General features: G+C 46.3%; 1 protein-coding gene across 2 annotated transcripts in view; it reads right to left on the reverse strand.

The window, feature by feature from the left end:
• Window positions 1-19,755, reverse strand: part of DENND4C (DENN domain containing 4C) — a 1,359,979-nt gene that overhangs the window by 1,034,019 nt on the left and 306,205 nt on the right. The gene's annotated exons all lie outside the window — the stretch shown is intronic.

The following is a 19,755-nucleotide window of genomic DNA, read 5'->3' on the forward strand; positions in this document are numbered from 1 at the left end:
CGTTCTCAATGTGTTGGGCACTATGGGACACAGCTTGTCAAGTCTGTGGCGACTCAGGATGCAATGTCTCATGACACGTGCAGAATATGCCATGGTGTGATTAAATATTTTCCAGAAAACGAACTTGGTTCTATAGTTAGAAGACTATATGCACTGAAACACAAAGAGCAGCTGCCACTCATAAAAGAACCTAACTACTCCTTCACAGGGGCACCACAAAACAGCAGCACCAGACCTCCATAAACTATTTAAAAAAAGGGCGCCTGAAAAAGATACTGATGCCAGTTAGCCTCGTTGGCGACCTACTTCAATAGCAAACTCAGCCCCTGCACACCTATTGCCAAGGATTAACCTGCATGAAGATACTTAGACCAAAAATCATCGGATTGTGCACCACTAGATTTCACAATCATTTCTGACTCTTTCCAAGCCAATTGTGTGCACACTGACTGCCAACACTACCTCAGTGCATCTTACATCCTACTGCTTCATTGCTCTTCCCTTGCCCTAAACCCCAACTACCACGCAATATTGATGTGACCTATTCCATTTCATCCTGAAAGTTACTTTTTAATGCTACATAATTCTAACTGCAGCACATCTGCAAATGCAGTTGTCATTCAACGTCACTGTCCACAGATTGCAATTTTAATTGTCCGAGTTCTATGCCAGCTGGTTTACTTAGTGACCCTCGTATAGAAGCCCTCCACCGACACATGGTCACCTGATATGTTCTACCACAGCCCACACATCTCACCTCAACATGCATGTATCTATCACATTATTTTTACAGGCTAAACTCAACCTTCCCAACATCAGTTTCAACCTCCATCAAATTCACAGTGTATGTGCTCAGAGGGAAACTGGCCAACATGTTCGGCTTCACTGTCCCTTTTTGGTGGGGACTGAAACGGATTTGAATATGGTTATTCACCATCTAACAGTCAGCAGTAAAAACACTGATGCAATCCAATCCGTGTATTTACCAGTGATTTAAATTAAACCCGTTTTTCGCACTGAGTCGACCAAAAATGGACAGCTCATCGGAGCAGGAGTCCCAGTATCTCATCCTTGTCAGGCTTCAAGTTAGCCATTCAATTTACTATGTTATCTTCAGCTATGTTATGCAGATTTGAAGAACACACTATTACCCGGAAGGGTATCCTGGTGCTGAGCAGGTGTGAGCTTAGCCAAACCTCGGGCTTAGTGACACTACATGAAAAGTCATGTTTTCAGCTTCAGCAGAATCCAAGAAGTGAGGAGTCTCGTGTAGTGGCAGGTCATTCCACACATTGAGTGATGTAGGAGAAGGCCAGACTGCCAGATCAGGTTTTCTGTATGCATGGAATGGGTACAAGTAGAAAGTCCAAACAAGTGGCAGTGTCTGGAAGTTTTATAAAAGCAGATGCAAATATGTAGGTATTCAGGGTCAGTGTTATATACTGCCTGAATGTGTTTGTGAAGAATCTGAACTATGCTGGTTTGCGTATGGGGGGGGGAGGCCGGGGTATGAGAACGTCAGGTGTGGTGTGATTTGAGTGTGGCATGGGAAGTTGAGTGTTATTCTAGCCACTGAGTTGTGAATGGTCTGCTGCCTTCTAGTGAGTTTTTTGTTGATCCCAGCATAGAAGGTGCTCCCATAGCTCAGCTGGATTGTGACCAGGACGTGTGTGTGAAACAGTTTTTCATGTGCTGACTGGAAGCCATTTCAAAATCTCACTCTGCATCCTTAGAGTATGGAATCATGAGACAGTGATGGCGTTGACTTGGGCAATCATGTTAGGTTGGCAGTCGATGAAGATCTCGAAGTTCTTGTAGTGAGTGAAGGGGGTGGGTGTTGGTCCTAGCTCTAATGGTCAAGTGCTCTTCCCAAAAATCACTGTTTCGGTCTTGTCTGCGTTCAGCTTTAGAAAACTGGTCTTCATCCAGAAGGTGATTTAGGACTTGCAGGCACTGAACTTGATCCAGTTACTGGGCACCTTGTCAGTGCAGGTGACAATAAGTTGCCTGTCGTCAGTGTAGAAGAGGACATTGAGCAGATAATGCTGGTTGGAGTGGATATGAGTTGAAAAGGGTTGGGCTCAGGGAGGGTCCTTGTGTAACTTCGCAGATGAGGTCGTAGATGTTCAAGGTGTATTGTGCCAGGCTGTCTGAATGGGTCCTTCCGGTCAGGAAGGAGCTGACTATCAGAGTGCCCGTTCTTCGATTCTGATGTTGTGTGGGGGCTGGAAGAGAAGGGGTGGGAGAATGTGTCAAGTGCTGCGGAGAGGTCCAGGAGGACAAGGGATGCTGTGTCTCCTCTGCCCAGAGTCATGCAGATGTCAACTGTGGCTGCAAGATCGGTCAGTAGCTAGCAAGAGTTGAAAGGTTCATGGATGTTTTCTTCAGCAATGGGAGGGCAGTTGCATGTTTCCAAGCATCTGGGAAGGTCTCTGAAGAAGTGAAGGAATTCAGAACGGGTGTGAGCATGGTGCTGATGCGCTGCAACCCTCTGGAGTACAGGATGTGGGACTGTGGTTCAATGGGGCCACTGAGTGGACTGACTTCTTGGTGACAGTGATTTCTTCTGGGGTGATCACAAGCCATAGGTTAGCACTGTTTCTATGGATAAAATCTTCATGCGATTGGCAAGGTCGGTCGGGTCCGGTTGTGGGTTGAAATTGCTGTGATTGGCAGTGATTTTGTTGCAGACAAATTGAGGAAAACTGTTTCAGCAGGCCTTTATGGGGGCAACTGAAATGGAGAAAGCTGTTGATGAGGTGAAATACTTCACAATGGAGAAGATTTCTTTACTTCTGCTGGTGCTGGCATTGATGAGGTCTGCCAGAGTGGCTCATTTGATGGTCTCAATCTTTAGTGGTAGAGTCTGAGGGCTGATTTGAACGTGCTCCTGTGTGTATTGTTCGGGCTAATTCCCCATTTGCGCCCCAGTTGTTTGAAGTGGTGTTTTATTAGCCTGAGTACCTCCACGGACAAATGGCCTGAGGTCTAGATCTTGATGTATTACTGTGTTTCAGAGGGGCCGAGGAGAGGTATAGGAGGTGACCCAGTTTTTGAAATTATTGATGGCTTTGGAGAGGCTGTTGCTGTATATGAGGCAATGGGTGTTAAGAGTGGTGTACCAGTCCCTGTTAGTGATACTATTGCAGTTTTGGTGAGCTAATCTGGCGGTGGTGCATGTGCACAGGACCGGAATAGAGATGCTGAACTTGGCAAGGGTGCGGTCTGTCGAAGAAACTGGTGGGGGTTTGTCAACTCAAAATTTGTGGAATGTGGTGTAAACAGTATCCAGGTGGTGTCCAGCTATGTAGGGGGTCCCTTTACTAGTCATGTGAATCCCAGGCTTACAAGGTTATCAATTATTGCTTTTGAGCTGGGGGTCTGCGTGGTCTTCTAGTAGGAAGTTTAGGTGTCTGAGTAGAATGTCATTGCTAGCGTCGAGGGCGAGTGGTGTGACAAAGCCAGTTATTGTGTCGGTGAAGTTGGTGCACTGTCCTGGTGGTGTGCAGATGAGAGTGACATTTAGGGTGAGGTTGGCTGTGACATGGGACTTGAGCAACAGTTTTCCATGTTGGAAGATGGCAGGTCCGTGGAAGTGGTGCAGCTGATGCGGTTTGCTGGCGAGCAACCATTCAACTAATCTTTTGAATCCTACAGAGTCTGTCCCACCCATTGCTATGCATCCCCTATTCTCCCATACCGGAGGTGTCTTCATATATATAGAGGCAATCACTTTCAGGTCTCCCATGCCTCTTTCCGACCTCTTTCATAATCAGGCAAAATAGTAAGCACTTAAACCTACTTTAAGGCTTCTTCAGGGGATAAGATATCTACACCCAACATCTACTTGGCCCACATCCAGCCACCACATGGTGAGATCTAGCATGGTCAGCTACAGCTTTTATCCCAGAGAACAACCACAAAGCAAGGATAAAGTATGCAAATGTCATCACGTCTATGATTCTGGAAGGCACAATGACAATTGTTTTCATTTTAAACACCTCAGCAATAAAACACTAACTTTATAAAATGTATTCCAGCCACAAATGCCAGGTAAGAGGAGTCCTCCATCTCTCTTCACCTTATGAGGATCATAGATGATGAAATGTTTATCATACTATTTGTACAACAGGATCTGTACCATTTTCAACACTAATTTCTACCATAAAGGAATGGTCACTATTTGAGACACTCCCCATTACCTGGAGTTCATATAAAACTGGTTTGATGAGCTGAAAACAACCATCATGGTACCTAAAAATATCCTCAGAGGGGCGTGGCCAAGATGGCGCGTTAGCAGACGCGTTCATCCGAGCTCCGCCGCCCGGGTCCCAGTGAAAGCTTTGTGGCCCTGTCTTTTGGAGCCGTGGGCCCTCCTGGCTGGGTGAACGGGACCGAGAAGCAGCAGGCGCCCCAGGAGAGAGTCGGGACGCCATCAGAGGAGAGCGGCGGCATTGGGCCTTGCGGCCTGGGCCACGCTTGCGGGCGGCGGCTGGGCAGCGTGGGGGGGGCTGGGTGCGCGGCGGTCATCCGGCACTCCGGAGAGACACGGTGGTTGTCCGGGAGGACATTGGAGCAGCGGAGAGTGGTGAACCTCGCGTCGGAGGTCCCGGTGCAGGGCAGGTGTGAAGCGGGTCTCCGCGGCACGCAGCGGCCATTTCCCTGCCGGGCCGTTGCTGAGCGGGGGCCCTGGGCACGATACAGAGCACCATTGCACATTTGCGCTCCCACTCCCAGTTGGTAGAGCTTGGTCTCGCGCTGGGAGGTTGGGCTGCCTGTCGGCAGTGTCGGCAGGGCCCAGCCCGAGCTCGGGGGGGAGCTTGGGACCTGCAACTGGCCTGTGAACGCTTGGGAGCGGTGGATGCTGAGCTGATGGCCAGAGAGTGGGAACTGCCAACCCAACCCACAGCAAGAAGTACGAAGAGGCTCTAGACGAGACGGACACGGGGCCCCAGGGAGGAATTTGGGGCTATGGCGTCCTCCAAGCCAAAACGAGATCAGTCTGTGAGGGAAATGTTGACCACGTCCCACCCGGTGCAAGGCAAATCGGCTGCGGGGTCGGCGGCGGCGTGGTCTCCTGAGGTATGTGGGGAGATGGAGGACGGGGAGGCCCCGGTCACAAAGGGTTTCCTTACCTCATTGTTTGATTCGCTGCGGAGTGACCTGCAAGAACTTCATAGAGACATTTTTCAAGAGGTGAAAGAACTACGAGTGGAGGTCACGTCTCTGGGCGAGTGGGTGGCTCACTTCGAAGATGGCGAGATCTCTCGCGGTGAGGAGCTGGCGGGCATGCAACAGGAGGTCATACGCCTGCGAGACCAGCAAGAACTCCTCCAGTCTGCAGTTGAAGACTTGAAAAACAGGTCGCGACGGTATAACTTTCGCATCAGGGGTGTGCCGCTCGGAGCAGAGAAGGAGGACATTAGTGAATTTGTGGTGGCGCTGTTTGACTCGGTACTTGGCCTAGAGGGTGCCGGGAGATTGCGCTAGACAGGGTTCATCGAGTGGCCCGCGTTGCCGGGCCCAGGGAGCGCCCACCCGATATCCTAGCCTGCGTTAACTACGGGCTTAAAGAAAGCAACTTGCAGAGGCCCCGTAATCTCCCGCGTATTCAGTTTCGAGGGCACACGCTCTAATTATTTCAAGACCTCTCGCTACGGACTTTGCAGAGGCAGCGAGAATTTAAGCCCATCACGGAGCATTTGCAGGTGCACTCGATGTCTTATTTATGGGGGCACCCTTTCCGCCTTATATTTCGATGGGAGGATCAACTCTGTCAGGTGAAATCAGTGACGGAAGCGAGAAAGATTCTACGTTTGGAGGGGGACAATCAAGAAGCAGGCACATCTATGGACGTGGCTGACGGGGTCGACCGCGATGGTGGCGTAAGGAGAGAAAGAGGAAGCAGCAGCGGCCTACAATATCGGAGCAGGCGTTGGAGTGGCAATCTGTACTGAGTAGCGTGGCCGCTGGAACACATGCTTGGCAGCTGGAGGGCTGGGATGGTGGCTCTGATGTGGGTTGCAATAAATCAGGTCATGTGACCTCTACAGCGGGACCTGGGCAGTGGAGTCGCTGGACTTTACACGACGAACTTGAGTGGTTCTGCTGCCCCTGTCGAGACTTTGCCTCTTAGGAGAGGAGTGTTAGAGGACTTTGCGGTTGTGAGCAACTGTTGTGCGTTATGGTTGTATGTTGGTGTGCTTCCCCTGGAACTTGTATACAAGTTGTCTTGGCTGACTGGCCCTGTGGCTCGGAGCGGCCTTGGAGCTGTTCTGAGCGAGGGCTCCCCGGTGGATCCCCCCCGAGCGATTCTGGGACTGGGACGCATGTCTATTAAGTGTCTAAGCTTGAATGTCTGTGGTTTTAATAATCCGGCTAAGGGATTAGAGATTCTGTCGGCGGTTGAGCACTCTGGTAGTCACATTTGCCTCTTACAGGAGACGCATTTACTGACTAGGGACACATATCGTATGCGCTCAAAGTGTTTTCCTAGACAGTTCTGGTCCTCATCCTCTACGAAACATGCTGGGGTGGCGATACTGCTCTCGAAGACCTTCTCTGGGGAAGTGATAGCAAAGATACATGAGGTGCAGGCAGACTCTTGGATCTTAGAATACGGGTGGGGGCTTTCTGCTTTACCATTGCCTCTTTATACGCTCCCAATACGCAGCAAGAATCCTTCCTGAGACAGGCGGTTGCTCTGGTGCTTACGACACCCGATAGTGCTGTTTTAGTGGGAGGTGATTTTAATCTGGTAATGGACAATGAGTTGGACCGATCTGGGCATCGTTTTGGACAGACGGGAGCGTTGACGACAGCAGGGCGACAGTGGTTGGCCGAGTGTGGACTGGAGGATGTTTGGAGGAGAGCACATCCTATGCTTAGGGACTACTCCTTCTACTCGGCGGCTACCAAGACGTACGCCTGTATTGACTTCTTTCTGGCCTCTCGAGAATTCACCTCTCGAGTTGGGGAGACGACAATAGAACCCAGGGCCCTAACAGATCATGCGCCTATCACAGTGGAGGTTGGTGTGGATGTGGGTCGGGTGGGCAATTTGGGCTGTCGCTTTAGGGATGCGATCTTGCAGAATAGAGAAACGGAGGAGTCGCTACTGCGAGTGATTTCGGACTATCTTAGCCACAATGATGATGGGACTACCCGTTTGGAGACTTTGTGAGAGGCTCCGAAGGTAGTGGTGTGGGGGGAGGTAATGTCGCTATCAGCGAGAGATAACAGAGCAAGGAGAGAGCAGAGGGCGGCGTTAGAACAAAAGGTGGCAGCACTGGAGCGATCCCAGAAGGCCACTGGTGCACCTAGAATTTGGCGGGAGCTGGAGAAAATGCGGCAGCAGTTGAGGCAGCTGGACTGGGACAGGGCGGAATATGCGATAGCGCGGCTTAAGCATAAATATTACATTGGGAGTAATAGGTGTAGCAGGCTCCTGGCGCATCGGTTGCGAGCACAGCGCTTGGCAGCAGCGATAAAAAGGGTCCGCTCACCTTCGGGGAGGGAGGCTCGCACAGATGATCACATTGCAGAAGCGTTTGCTGATTACTATCGAGTGTTATATACGGCAGATGATCAGAGTGATGCGAACCCCGCCGCATTCCTGGCAGGGATAGCGATTACTCCGCTTGGCGAGAGGGAAGCGTCTTCCTTGGATCAGCCTATCAGAGTAGAGGAGGTCATCTTGGCAATTTCACAGCTAAAGGTGGGGAAGTCTCCCGGTCCAGATGGCTTTACAGCGCTCTTTTATAAGACATTCTGAGCGGAGCTTGCACCGCTTCTGGTGCAGCTTTTTAACTCTTTTCAGGTGTCTGGAGCCCTTGTGCCCAGTATGTCGGAAGCTACCATTACAGTGATACATAAGCCAGGGAAGGACCCTGAGGAGTGTGTTTCATACAGACCGATCTCGCTTTTGAACATAGACGCTAAGTTATTTACTGGAATATTGGCCCACCGCCTTAATCCCTATATGCCGGGTCTTATAGATCCTGATCAGGCGGGCTTTATACAGAATCCTCAGTGTAATGATAATACGAAGCAACTTCTCCATCTGATAGATAAAACTAGCAGATCTCGTAAGGAGGCGCTGCTCCTCTCTATTGACGCGGAGAAGGCGTCCACTGGCCTTATCTTTTCCGGGTGCTGGAGTGTTGTGGACTAGATCCGGGCTTTAGGAGGTGGGTTCAGTGCATTTATCCCTCTCCTAGGGCTGTGGTCCGGGTTAATGGTACAGTGTCTGTCGTTCTCGATTGGACGGGGGACTAGACAGGGGTGCCCCCTCTCCCCCCTTTTGTTTGCGCTATATATGGAGCCCTTTGCGCAGAGTTTATGCAATAGCCCCTTGGTCTCTGGAGTTAAGTTCAGAGGGGATCATCATCTTATCACTCTGTATGCTGATGACGTGATTCTTACCCTAGCTGAACCCGCGGCCTCCCTGCCTGAGCTAATGGTGATAATTGGGGAGTTTAGCCGGGTCTCTGGGTTCCGGATAAATATGCAGAAATCCCAGGTCATCAGTTTGTTTGTGAACCCAGAGCACGAGCAGGAGTTGAAGACTCGATATGCCTTTCTTTGGTCGGCATCGCGACTCGCTTATCTGGGCATTGACTTGGCATCCTCAGTTGCGAAGACGGTGAGCGTGAATTATGCGACGTTAGTTCAGGAGGTGCAGCAAGATCTGGAGAGCTGGGTGAAACAAACTTTCCTGGGTGGGCAGGGTAGCGGCAGTGAAGATGACCGTGTTGCCGCGTATCCTATACGTCTTTCAGGCACTTCCTCTGGCTCCTCCGTCTCGGGAGATACCGACACTTCAGTCTGCAGTCCTCAAGTTCATTTGGGATGGGCGGCCGGCGCGGCTTCCTAGAGGACTTATATACCGCTCTAGAGCGGAGGGACGGGGGACGGGGGGGGGGTTGGCGGTCCCCTGCCTCCTACGATATTATCAGGCAGCGCAGTTGCATTTTCTTTTAGAGTGGAGCCATCCACTTACTGAGAAACACTGGTGTTTCATGGATCAAGCAGTAGCGTGAACCTTGGCTCTGACGTCGACATAGGGTGCGGGGTTCATACTCTCCCCGATTACGGGAGCGACGTTACATGTCTGGGATGCAGTGGCATGTCGAGCGGGGCTTACGTCGTTCCCTTCCCCAATGACCCCGATAGGTGCGAACCCTGATTTCGAGCCTGGGCTGTGTGTGGAAGGCCTGCGCCGAAGGTATGATGGGGGCTGTAAGAGGGTGGGGAGTCTGTTTGATGAACAGGGAGTGGTTTCTTTTGATCAGATGCGGGAGACATATGGCCTGACAGAGGCAGATAGGTTGATGTATTACCAGGTGAGGCATTGGGCTCTTTTGCCGACGAACAGAGCATTGATGGATAGGCCGCTCACACCGTTCAAAAAGTGGCTGTTGACGAAGAAGGATGACAAGCGAGTGCTTTCAGAACTGTATAGATTCTTGCAAGGGGTGGAGTGCCTGTCTAAAGGGCAATTGAGATGGGAGGAGCTGCTGGAGAGGGAGTTCTCTGAGGAGGAATGGGACGATATATACTATAGAGCACATCATACAGCCTTTCATGCAGCAGGGACGGAGACGGCGTGTAAAGTGGCTTCCTATTGGTATTACACCCCAGACAGGTTACATTCATGGGACCCCACCAAGCCCAGCCTTTGCTGGAGGGGGTGTGGTAATACAGGTACACTGGTGCATCTGCTTTGGCATTGTCCCAAACTCAAGAGATATTGGACGAGCATCTTAGATGATATTGACAAGCTGTTTCAGACCGAGCTTCCTAGGTTTCCATCGTATACTGTTGGGCCTACCCAACCCCCTCACTTTCCCCCTACGATCCCTAAAGGGGCGACAGACTGCGCTGGCGCTCAATGCAGTAGTACAGTTAATACTAGCTTTATGGGGGACGGACAGGGTACCGACGTATGTGACCTGGCTTCAGAAGCTGTGGTTTATTTTTGCAATGGAGAAGCGAACCCTGGTTTCTCAACAGAGCGTGGGTGACATAGGTACATTATGGAAGCCGTTTCTTCAGATCCTATCAACAGAGTTTACTGAGCTGACATGCCCGGCTTATTTGAGGGTTCTGGGATTGACACGTGCTTCTTAGAAGATGTTTGGCCTGCTGGGTGGGGGGGGGACCTGGGGTGACGTTGCTGTGAGAGGACGGGGAGAGGGTTGGGGGAGATGAGGGACATAGCTGTATGGGGGAAGTACAGTTCTTGTATTGTTAATTATTTATGTGTTTTGTTTCTTATGTACAAAGCGCTGAGGTCATTGGATCTTTGTTTTTACCCACCTTGCTCTTCTGAATGTTAGGAGGCGGACGAAAATGGAGATTTCTCCTGGCGATAAGACAGTGAGCATGTGCATGCTCTCTAGTGTGTCAGATTGAGACACTGTAACTAGGTGGGCGAATTGCTGGCGACTGGAACAATGTGCTTCGTACTTTATATGTTAAAACCCAAAAAAAGATTTGATCCATAAAAATATCCTCACCATTAGACATTGGTACTATCAACAACTGTTTATTAAAATTCCATGACTTTTCATCAGAACATCCTCAAGTTGAATCCTGAAAGAAAAAGTGATCCTCATTGGACGTCCTAAAGTCTATATACATAATGAACGGACTATTCAAGCTCAACGCTGATGGCTTCTCACCCATTCCAGTAATCATACAATTTCACAAGTTTAAACAACAGGGATTATGGATTATATCTAATGGTCTTTGGACTGACCAATCACTCATGCTGCTACAGCTGCAAAAACCTCTCTCCACTTCCTGGAAAAAAAGAATCCCCCGCTTCATCCTAATGACTTCTGCACTATTGCTCGAACTATTGTTCTATCTAACTTAGACTATGACAAATCCTTTTTAGCAGGCATGCCAAGCTTAGTGTTGCCAGTGCAACATTCGGTGGCTAGAATGATATAATATGTGTAACTAATAATAAAGAAAGGGGGGGCATGGAACCAATGAAGGTCCAGTACCTTCCCAGAACATAAAATATACTACAAGAGAAGGTACTGTTCCTAGTATAGACCACTAAGACAGATGGAGAGCTCAAACTCAGTCCCAACCCAGGGGAATTTTATGCATTAGCTAGTGGTGCCCTCGCACACCCCAAGGGGACGCTATGCTTCATCATCGGGCTGCTCCTTGTAAAACCAGCTCTGCAATACCCTACAGGCTTCTTGACGGGTCACTTTATCGGAGATCTTCTATTTTATGCCGTTTGTTGATGGCAGTCAGTGTAAGGGTGTCCTAACAGTGCAGGTCAAGTGTATGAAATCTAAGTGAGTGTAAGAGAAAACAAAAATTTAAACTGTATAGGAGAGTCCACCTCTAATCCGACCGCCACATTATGACTGTGGCGGAGCTGCCACGGTCCAACCGCTGAAACCACCATGCTGCCTCCAGCCTGCAGCCTGGCGGTCCCATCGGTTTACACAGCCATGGAAAGGCTGGCGGAATTTGGGACTCAGGGGGCTTCTGGGGAGTCCCACTGCCCATGCACTTGCAATAGGCAGTGGAGGGGCCCCCCATGCACAGACCCATCGTGCATTCCACTGCCCGAATTACGGGCAGTGGAATGCTTGACAGGTGCTGCTGCACTCACTGCACCGCCACATTGCAGCCGAAATGTTAAGGCCCTGTTCCGCACTGGGCCAGTAGGCAGAAACACTGTTTCCGCCCACCGGGAAAGTCAAAATAGGGCCAGCGAGGTTCACCCGTGTGGCCTGTTGGCAGGAACACGTCATAATGAGGCCCCTAGTCTCCTGACCCTTCATTTTTGTCTATCTTTATACCCTACTAGACTTCTGCTCTCTCTTGTATCATAAATCTTTAGCTCCTTTCTACTCTAGGTCTATCATTCAAATTTCTACATTTGCTGTGCTCCTCATTCCCTCTTCTTCAGTCTTCTTTTACACCCTTCCATATCCTCTATTATCCTTGAACCTGTCCTCTCTTCTATCACAATCCTACAACCACTTTACTTCTCCCTGACTTTTAACATAACTCTTACTCCTTCTCTCCACTCATATTTCCTAAACTCTCACTGGTTGTACCTTATGCCTAATCTCATACATTTTCTGCAATCATCCTTTTTGTACCCTCTCTCTCTACTATGACATTTTGTCAGTCTGTTTTTCTTTCATTCACTGCTCGCTTTCTTCTACGTACCATACAGAGACTAGCTTGAACTGCTGTCATTATCTTTTTGACTTTTCGCCTTTATTGATTACTTGCTGAGTTATTTAATGGGTTAATTCAACCCCTGCCCGTTTCATTACCCAGCACAAAGGCATCTATTTGGTGAGGTTATTCAAAAAAAGCAAAAAAGAAATAGGACACCTGGCAAGCCTGAAAAACCTACTTGCATCTTATAATTAACAAACTATAGCACAAGCCCACACTAAGGCTCACTTTCCAGGTCAACAGCACATTCGGAAATCTGACTGTGACTCACTGCAGCACTCAAACTGGGCAGGATTTAATGACATTTTGCATTGTCCACCTACTAGATGTCTTGTTTCGGGCAAATTTTAATTTTCCAAATTGGCATAACAGTATCACAACATTGGCAATAGATTTCTCCCTCACAAGCATTCTTCATTGTCTCATACCAACATTCAAGTGAAATGCTGCCTCCAACAGGTCAAGAACACAAACACTATCATTGAAGCCCACTATTGTATTTCTTGTTATGAACAAGACTTTGTTCAGATACCAAGGCCACCATCCACACTGGCCTTCCACTGTCCGATTCGAATATCCAGTGGAAAAACAAAACAGAGGAACAATGGAGAATACCAACACTTATTGTGGGTGCCACCATCCAGGAGACCTCAGGAGCAAGATGCATCTTTCTTATGTTTAATATGAATGAAACATCAACTACTGGACACAAACTGTTAAATGTGTAAACGTATTCACAATGAGAGGTTTTAAACTAAACAATTCCTTTTATTGATTTCTTCACTACAACTCTTTCAATACTGGATTCCCCCTAAAATGGTTTAGCCAGTGTAACAAATTGGATTGTTATTTAGGATGGGTGACTACTCACCTAAAGGAATAATCCTAACCTCTGTCTAGGTGAACCCTCAAAGTCACTAAATTAACCTGAGCTCAATACCCCTGGAGATACTGCACAGAGCAGACAGGCTAACCACAGTACAAATGAGTAAAACGTTTATGCAGTACAAAAACAGCAATAAAGTCAAAATGCAAAACAATAAAAATCGCAAACACCCCCCAGAAAAAGAGTAAAATCTATTAAACAAAATGACAAAAATACAAAAAAGGGACCCAGAGACATATATTGTTTAAGCTTTAAGCAGATATAGCACCACAAAAAGCACAAAGTACCAATGTCAGTCATTGTTTGCAGCAGACCAGGACCTAGGGGCAATTTGAGGCTGCTCAAAATTGTGAGTGGATCTAATATGCCACCCATGTTTGTCCAAAGATTTTACCTTCTGACTTAGCCTTTTAAGTCCAAAACCACCACAGGAGTACACTTCTACAGCCCCTTATAACCGGAAGTGAGCCATTTAAAGATACATGCAGGGAGTCACAACAGAGCCCAGTCTAGCTCCAGTTGTGATCAGTCAGCTGGGTACCTCCAGGAAAAGGGTGCTTATAGCTTGTTGCATCCCTGTAGCTTAGACCAGGTGGACAGTCTTATGATGCCTGGAGTCCACTTGCTTGTCCTGTATACAAAAGGGATTAGGTTCAGTCCCTCAGTGCTCCACTCAGGTCACAGACAACTGATCTTCTGCAGGTCCAGGAAGTGTTCTGAAGTGGAGGTGTCACATTTATACCAGGAACTAACTAGAGAGTGGGAATAGCTCATGGGCATGCCCTAACCCAGGGTTCTGCAAAGTAGGTCCTGGAAAGCCAGGTCCATGCCAGGTTTTTATGCATATCCACATTTAGAAAAAAGATGTTTCAGAAATCTACATTTTTCTAAATGTGGATATGCAAAAAATCTGCCATGGACCCAGCTCTCCAGAACCGACTTTGCCGAACCCTGCCCTAACCAATGGTCTAAAATGTTCCCAGGGACAACCCTACCAACAGTGGGTATTTTCAAGATTGCAAACCTCTTCAGCCACACTAAAACAGTTTGGGTAAGCCACTGTACGCACAATTAACCTACAGACCAAAGTCTGGTAAAACAAAAGCAGAATACTTCAGCAACTAGACTGGATCCACCAAAGCTGCCTTGGTATCCTTTTCTTTCCCCTTTAAAGTGTGCTCCATCATTATAGATGACCCAGGGGGACCCGTCAAGCACCATTTGACACTCAAGGAGGATCTGACACTGCAGTGGCAAAAAGGATAGCCATAGCACCCAGCCTGCATATTCTGATGAGCTCAGAGGTGTCATCAGCACCAATTAGGGTCAGCCATGCAACTTAGCCCCCAGGAACTTCAGAAAAGGAAAAGTAACTTTCTTAAAGTTGATTTTACTTAATACTCATTAAAAAATGTTTACACTGAATTAGATTTTTAATAATTATTAAAAATAGTTGCTTATTTTCCTGAGATACAGGATTAGAGTTCCAATCTCTACTCTGATTTTATACATAGAACAGCAACGCCTGCCACTGTGAAAAAAGCTAGCTTTTGGGTGCTAGTCACTGTAAGGACATGTTAACATTTCTACATATTCTACATTTCAATACCACGCTCCCTCCCTTGTGGGCTACAGGGAGTCTATAGTGGTGACTTATTAATTTGTAAAAGGGAGGTTTTTACTTGTCAAAAGGGTTCATTTTGACAGGTTGAACTACAGTTGTTACACTGCTACAGTCAAGCTACAATGGCAGAACTGATGCTATGTTTGCAATGTTGTGGATGGCCCAACAGGTGCTGCAGTCCACTAGTGACATTTACCTTACAGGCCTGAGTACACATTGATTTATACTAGCGACCTATAGGTAAGCTAAACATGCCAATCAGGGTTATATAAATTCAACCAAGTTTTTAAAAGGGGGCACACAGATGCTTTACTTGTGGTTAGCAATGCTAAACTGCACAACAAAACAGATATGGAAAAACTCTGGGGTAAATCACAAAAAATGGTAATTTCATACATCCAGGCATTGAACATCTTAACAACTCCTAATATCATGGACCTAATTTCAGTGAAGATAGCCATTAACCTGGTAGGCTGGCCATTTTCCCTACTCTTACTGGTCTACATAGAGAATGTTCTATTCATGAAGGCTCCGACGCTTAAGAATAGGGCCCTCCTATCTGGGCTGCTCAGGTGTGAGGGCATCACTTCCAGTCATCAATAATAAAACCTCTTCAGTCTTAAGTAGTCACATCTTTATTTCATTGAATGCTTCCTGTATTCAGAACATGATTGGGCAGGCACTTACCTGAAGGCAATCTGCAGGGCTTAAAACACCAGGGTTATACTGTCTGCACCTCAGTTACTGGTACAATAAGCCATGTGTGCAAGGGCTGCACCATTTCTAAAATAAGTGAAAGAGTTCTCAAAGCCCGTAGCGAAAATAGGGAGGGATGCATAGCAGGAGCAGAGGATGGAAGTCAGGTGATGCCACATTGGGCAGGACTTCCATTTAATTTAAACCAACCTAGCATGGGTGCTATTTCCCTTTAGACCTGCAGTTCATAACATTTTGACTTCTGTGGGCCCTCTATTAGGTACTACTGGAAGTAGGTGACCTCCGCCTAAGCAATTTATGGGACCTGAACCTCAAAACATTTCACAGAAATACATAAGCAAATGTGCTTAAGAAACAAAATAAACACATTATGTAATATTTTATATAATTCACAAACAAAAAGGAGAGAATGCTGAATGGTATAGTTGGAGCCTTTTCCAAATTATTTTATTTCTAGAAGACAAAGTGATATGATGGACTAGCATACCAGTGTCTTTTTTGCTCCTAATGCATGTCTGCCTTTTGTCTGCACAGAATAGTGCTGCTCCAGTTGAGAACACCAATGGTTCATTCTAGATTCTGTTTGCTGTACTTGACAAATCATGATAAGGAAACCAACTTAATTATGGATTCCAATTCCTACACATTTACAGAGCATTTTAAAACCTTCAATTTTGTTTTATTATGTTTCTGGAATATGTCCAGTTGCTCTTTGCGCAAGAATGTTTTAAAGTCTGTCACTTTTAATTATAAATAATCCAATTTCTGTGTTTCACACATTTTCATGTTATCTACAGCCTAGCTACTCAGTGTTTTTTTTTTTCTTATTCTGTGTGATATTCTTGCTGGCATGACCTGAGGAGGCCTTTTTTTTTTATTCCACTGGCTTTTTTCTCCTGAAGGAGATATTCTCCAAAGGCACTCTTCAGCTTTGTGCATCGGACACTATCTGGCAAAGTGGCTTCTACAGGGGACTAACTCATTTTCAGATCACCAACAAACCAACATTACTATTTCGCCAAGCACTCAAGACTAACATTAAGTGACTCAATCACTTCTGCACTTGTACTCAAAGGGGCATGGCCCTAACAGATGCTAAAAGAAGATAAACCACTGCAGACTAAGCAAACGACTTATCATAAGGCAATCTACAAGACTGTTGCTTGGAGCAAAAACAGGATTTTCAGAGGATGTATGACAATGACAGCATTTCACATTAGAATCTGCTCGCATTTTTTGAGAAATTACACTTTCTGTCCAGGCAGCTGTCTCTTGGGGCCCCATGCAACAACTCTGAAAACCTGTTAAGAGGTGGTGGCAACACACAGACACTGAGAAGAGGGCTTAGCAGACATCAAGTACAGATGACTCACATGGAACAGATGTTCCCTCCAGCACAGGGTATGTCTGGATTAACTGCTCCTTGGAGAACCAAGAAACAGTGTACATCGTAGAAGCAGAGGGAGTACATTTCATTATCACAAAGGAAGAAAACATGACTAGAGCTGGGACACTACAATACCTGATCAAGCACTTTTAAAAACATGGTAGAATACATCATTGGCATTACAACTTGCTCACTGCCCCTCTCACCTGGATATCCATATAGACCAAATGGATGTCACTTTCACCCGACGTCTACCCAAATTTATGAATCCTATTTGACTAAAAACTCAAAGACTTCAAGTCTTTGGTACTTAACTAAAACAGTACTCCAGCAGCGATATGCAGTTCCTCTCTAAATTAATGGTTAATAATCAACTACCAATCTGGCTTCTGCACTCACTATGGTATCAAAAACACTCTTGAGGAACATCTGGTAGGAGCTGAGTTCAGCCAAAAATTAGGGGGGTGCTTGTGCTCTGATCACGCTAGGTTTATGTGCATGCTCTGACAAAGATGACAAATGCATTTCACCAAGTCAGCTGCAATACTATGTCAATGATGATACATGGATTTGGTTCTTTCTTTGGAAAATAGCATCACAGTTAGTGGATTCAGACATGTTTTGGTATGGAGAAACAAGTGTTTAAGAGTTATGCAACGGCTTCCCAGAAGAATACAAATGACAATATGCTTCACCTCCCACTCCATGAGCAATATTGGTGGTTGGCAGAGTTGCTACTACCACCTACATATCAAAGTTCTGTGTAAATACAAATGACCTGTGCAGATGTCAAACGATTACTTGACAACCGACCACAGGTTTGCCACTAGAAAATCAACCTCTTTGTATCACTGCATTTCCCTTTCATGCCAATATATTGCCCCAAGTGTACACGGGCACCAGTGGCCTCATTACAACTTGCCTGCCTGTGAATTTACAAGATATGCGGATCTGGTGTATTTTTCCTCAAACGCTTTTGGTTCCAACAGGTGAAATCTCCAGAGAATAACAGAGGAAAATGTGAATCATCAAGGGGAATCATATTACCTGGTTCCCTGATCATTTCTCATTTTTAATGGCTCAGACTCAGCAGTAACTTACCACTCACCCCCCCCCCCTTTTCAGAGTTGCCAGAGAGGGGGTAGAATTACTGCTGTTTGTTTGGGGGTAATCGCAGTAAGAAACCAAGCTGCTATTCTACCCACAGAGGCTCTTTTGTGGGATCTGCCCGTTATCACCGATACTCAGAAGGATGGCACTTGTACTAATTATCACCCTGTCCACGCTCAACTACTGTAATGGTAATGATGCAAGGCTGCCTGCCAAAAAGCTAGTCAATCTACAGCATGCCAACAACTACGAAGCACATATTTTCATTGACCTAAAAACGCTGACTTAAAGCCCTAGAAAAAAATACATAAAAATCAAGATTCTGTTCCCGACTGACAAAACAGTTCATGACCCTGTACCCCATACTTAGGTACACTCCTATTAGCTTACCAGACACATGAAGTCAGCCAAACCTGCTGCCATTTGCAATCCCAAAGTATTAGTTTTCGATTTAAATCATTATAATTCAAAGCTCCTCTCTTCTTAAACTCTTTGCTGCTGTATCTATGTCTTGATCAGTTGAAAGTCAATAGAAAACGTGTTTCACTCAGCAAATGTCAGAAAGACAACTGATTTTATTTCCATTTCTAGCACTTTCTTGGTTCCTTCCATTTCCATTCTTCCTCTGCAATCAAGGGCGTAGCTGCTATATCGGAACAGAAACTGAACATAAAAAGCTTCAGAAGCAAATGTGCTCATGGAGGATCAGTCAAATATTATGAAATTAAACTTCCAAATGATGACACCATAAGGAGTATTTAGAGGCCATTGAGTTCGCCAATTTAGGGCACAGTGTTGGACATTCTTGGAGTCAACCTGTTCTAAGCAATCAATAAGACATAAGGCACCTTTCAGTAGCTGATTTATTTGCAAAATGTTACATCACAGGCACCTGAAAGTGATAAAGCAACTATTCCTTGCAATGCAACATCTACAATGCTTCTCTGGACTATAGGTCAAACATCACCAAATTTAAAGATACTGGAACAGCGAACAACACAAAGAATATATGCTTCTGCAAACTCCAGAATAAAACTATTTAGGATGTAATTGAAGTTTTGATGTTTTCAGCTAAAATGTTACAATTTGCTCAAAAGGATTATCTGATTAAAACAACTTAAGATTTACTCATACATTTCCCCTCAAAAAAACAAACGTCCATATATTTCGGTTGCTGATTGAAAGATAAAGGTGGTCGTTCAGCTGAAGAAGGAATGTGGTTTACTGGTATCACCTTTCCCTAGAGGGTCATTCTCTGATCGCTCACACAATGATGTCTACGTGGCAGGCTCTATGACCACAGAGAACAGCCCAACTGAAGCTGGTGACTCCACAGTAGTCAAACAACTCAGAGGAATAGATAAACCAGAGTCTGATGGAAAGGACAAGGAGAGTACTCTCCTGGAAAGGGCTGCTGCAGTACAGACTTCCTCTCCTAAGAATATAGAGGTTAGCTTTCAGGTTTTTGTGCTGATCTACTATGGTGAAATACAATACTTAACCTAGTGCAGTCTGTAGTGTGTTCGGGTGTGGAAAATCTCAAAATAGCCATGTCAGGCCTGGCTTCAACATAGCAGTGAAACCTTACCTAGGTGTTTCAGTGACCCTTTCATGCAACAGGCCACTACCCAGACTCCGTATTAAGACTGTCAAGGGTGCCTCCATGCTTGCAAGGCAATAAAGTATAACACAAATACCTTAAAGCACAAAACTAAATTTGTCAACTTTTATCCACAAAACATCTAAAAGACACAGAACAGTGTTGATTTCATTAAAGCACTAACAACTTTGGGGCTCCGAAAGCAT

This window comes from Pleurodeles waltl, chromosome 1_2 (assembly GCF_031143425.1).
Source record: "Pleurodeles waltl isolate 20211129_DDA chromosome 1_2, aPleWal1.hap1.20221129, whole genome shotgun sequence".
In the NCBI taxonomy this organism is placed as follows: Eukaryota; Metazoa; Chordata; class Amphibia; order Caudata; family Salamandridae; genus Pleurodeles; species Pleurodeles waltl.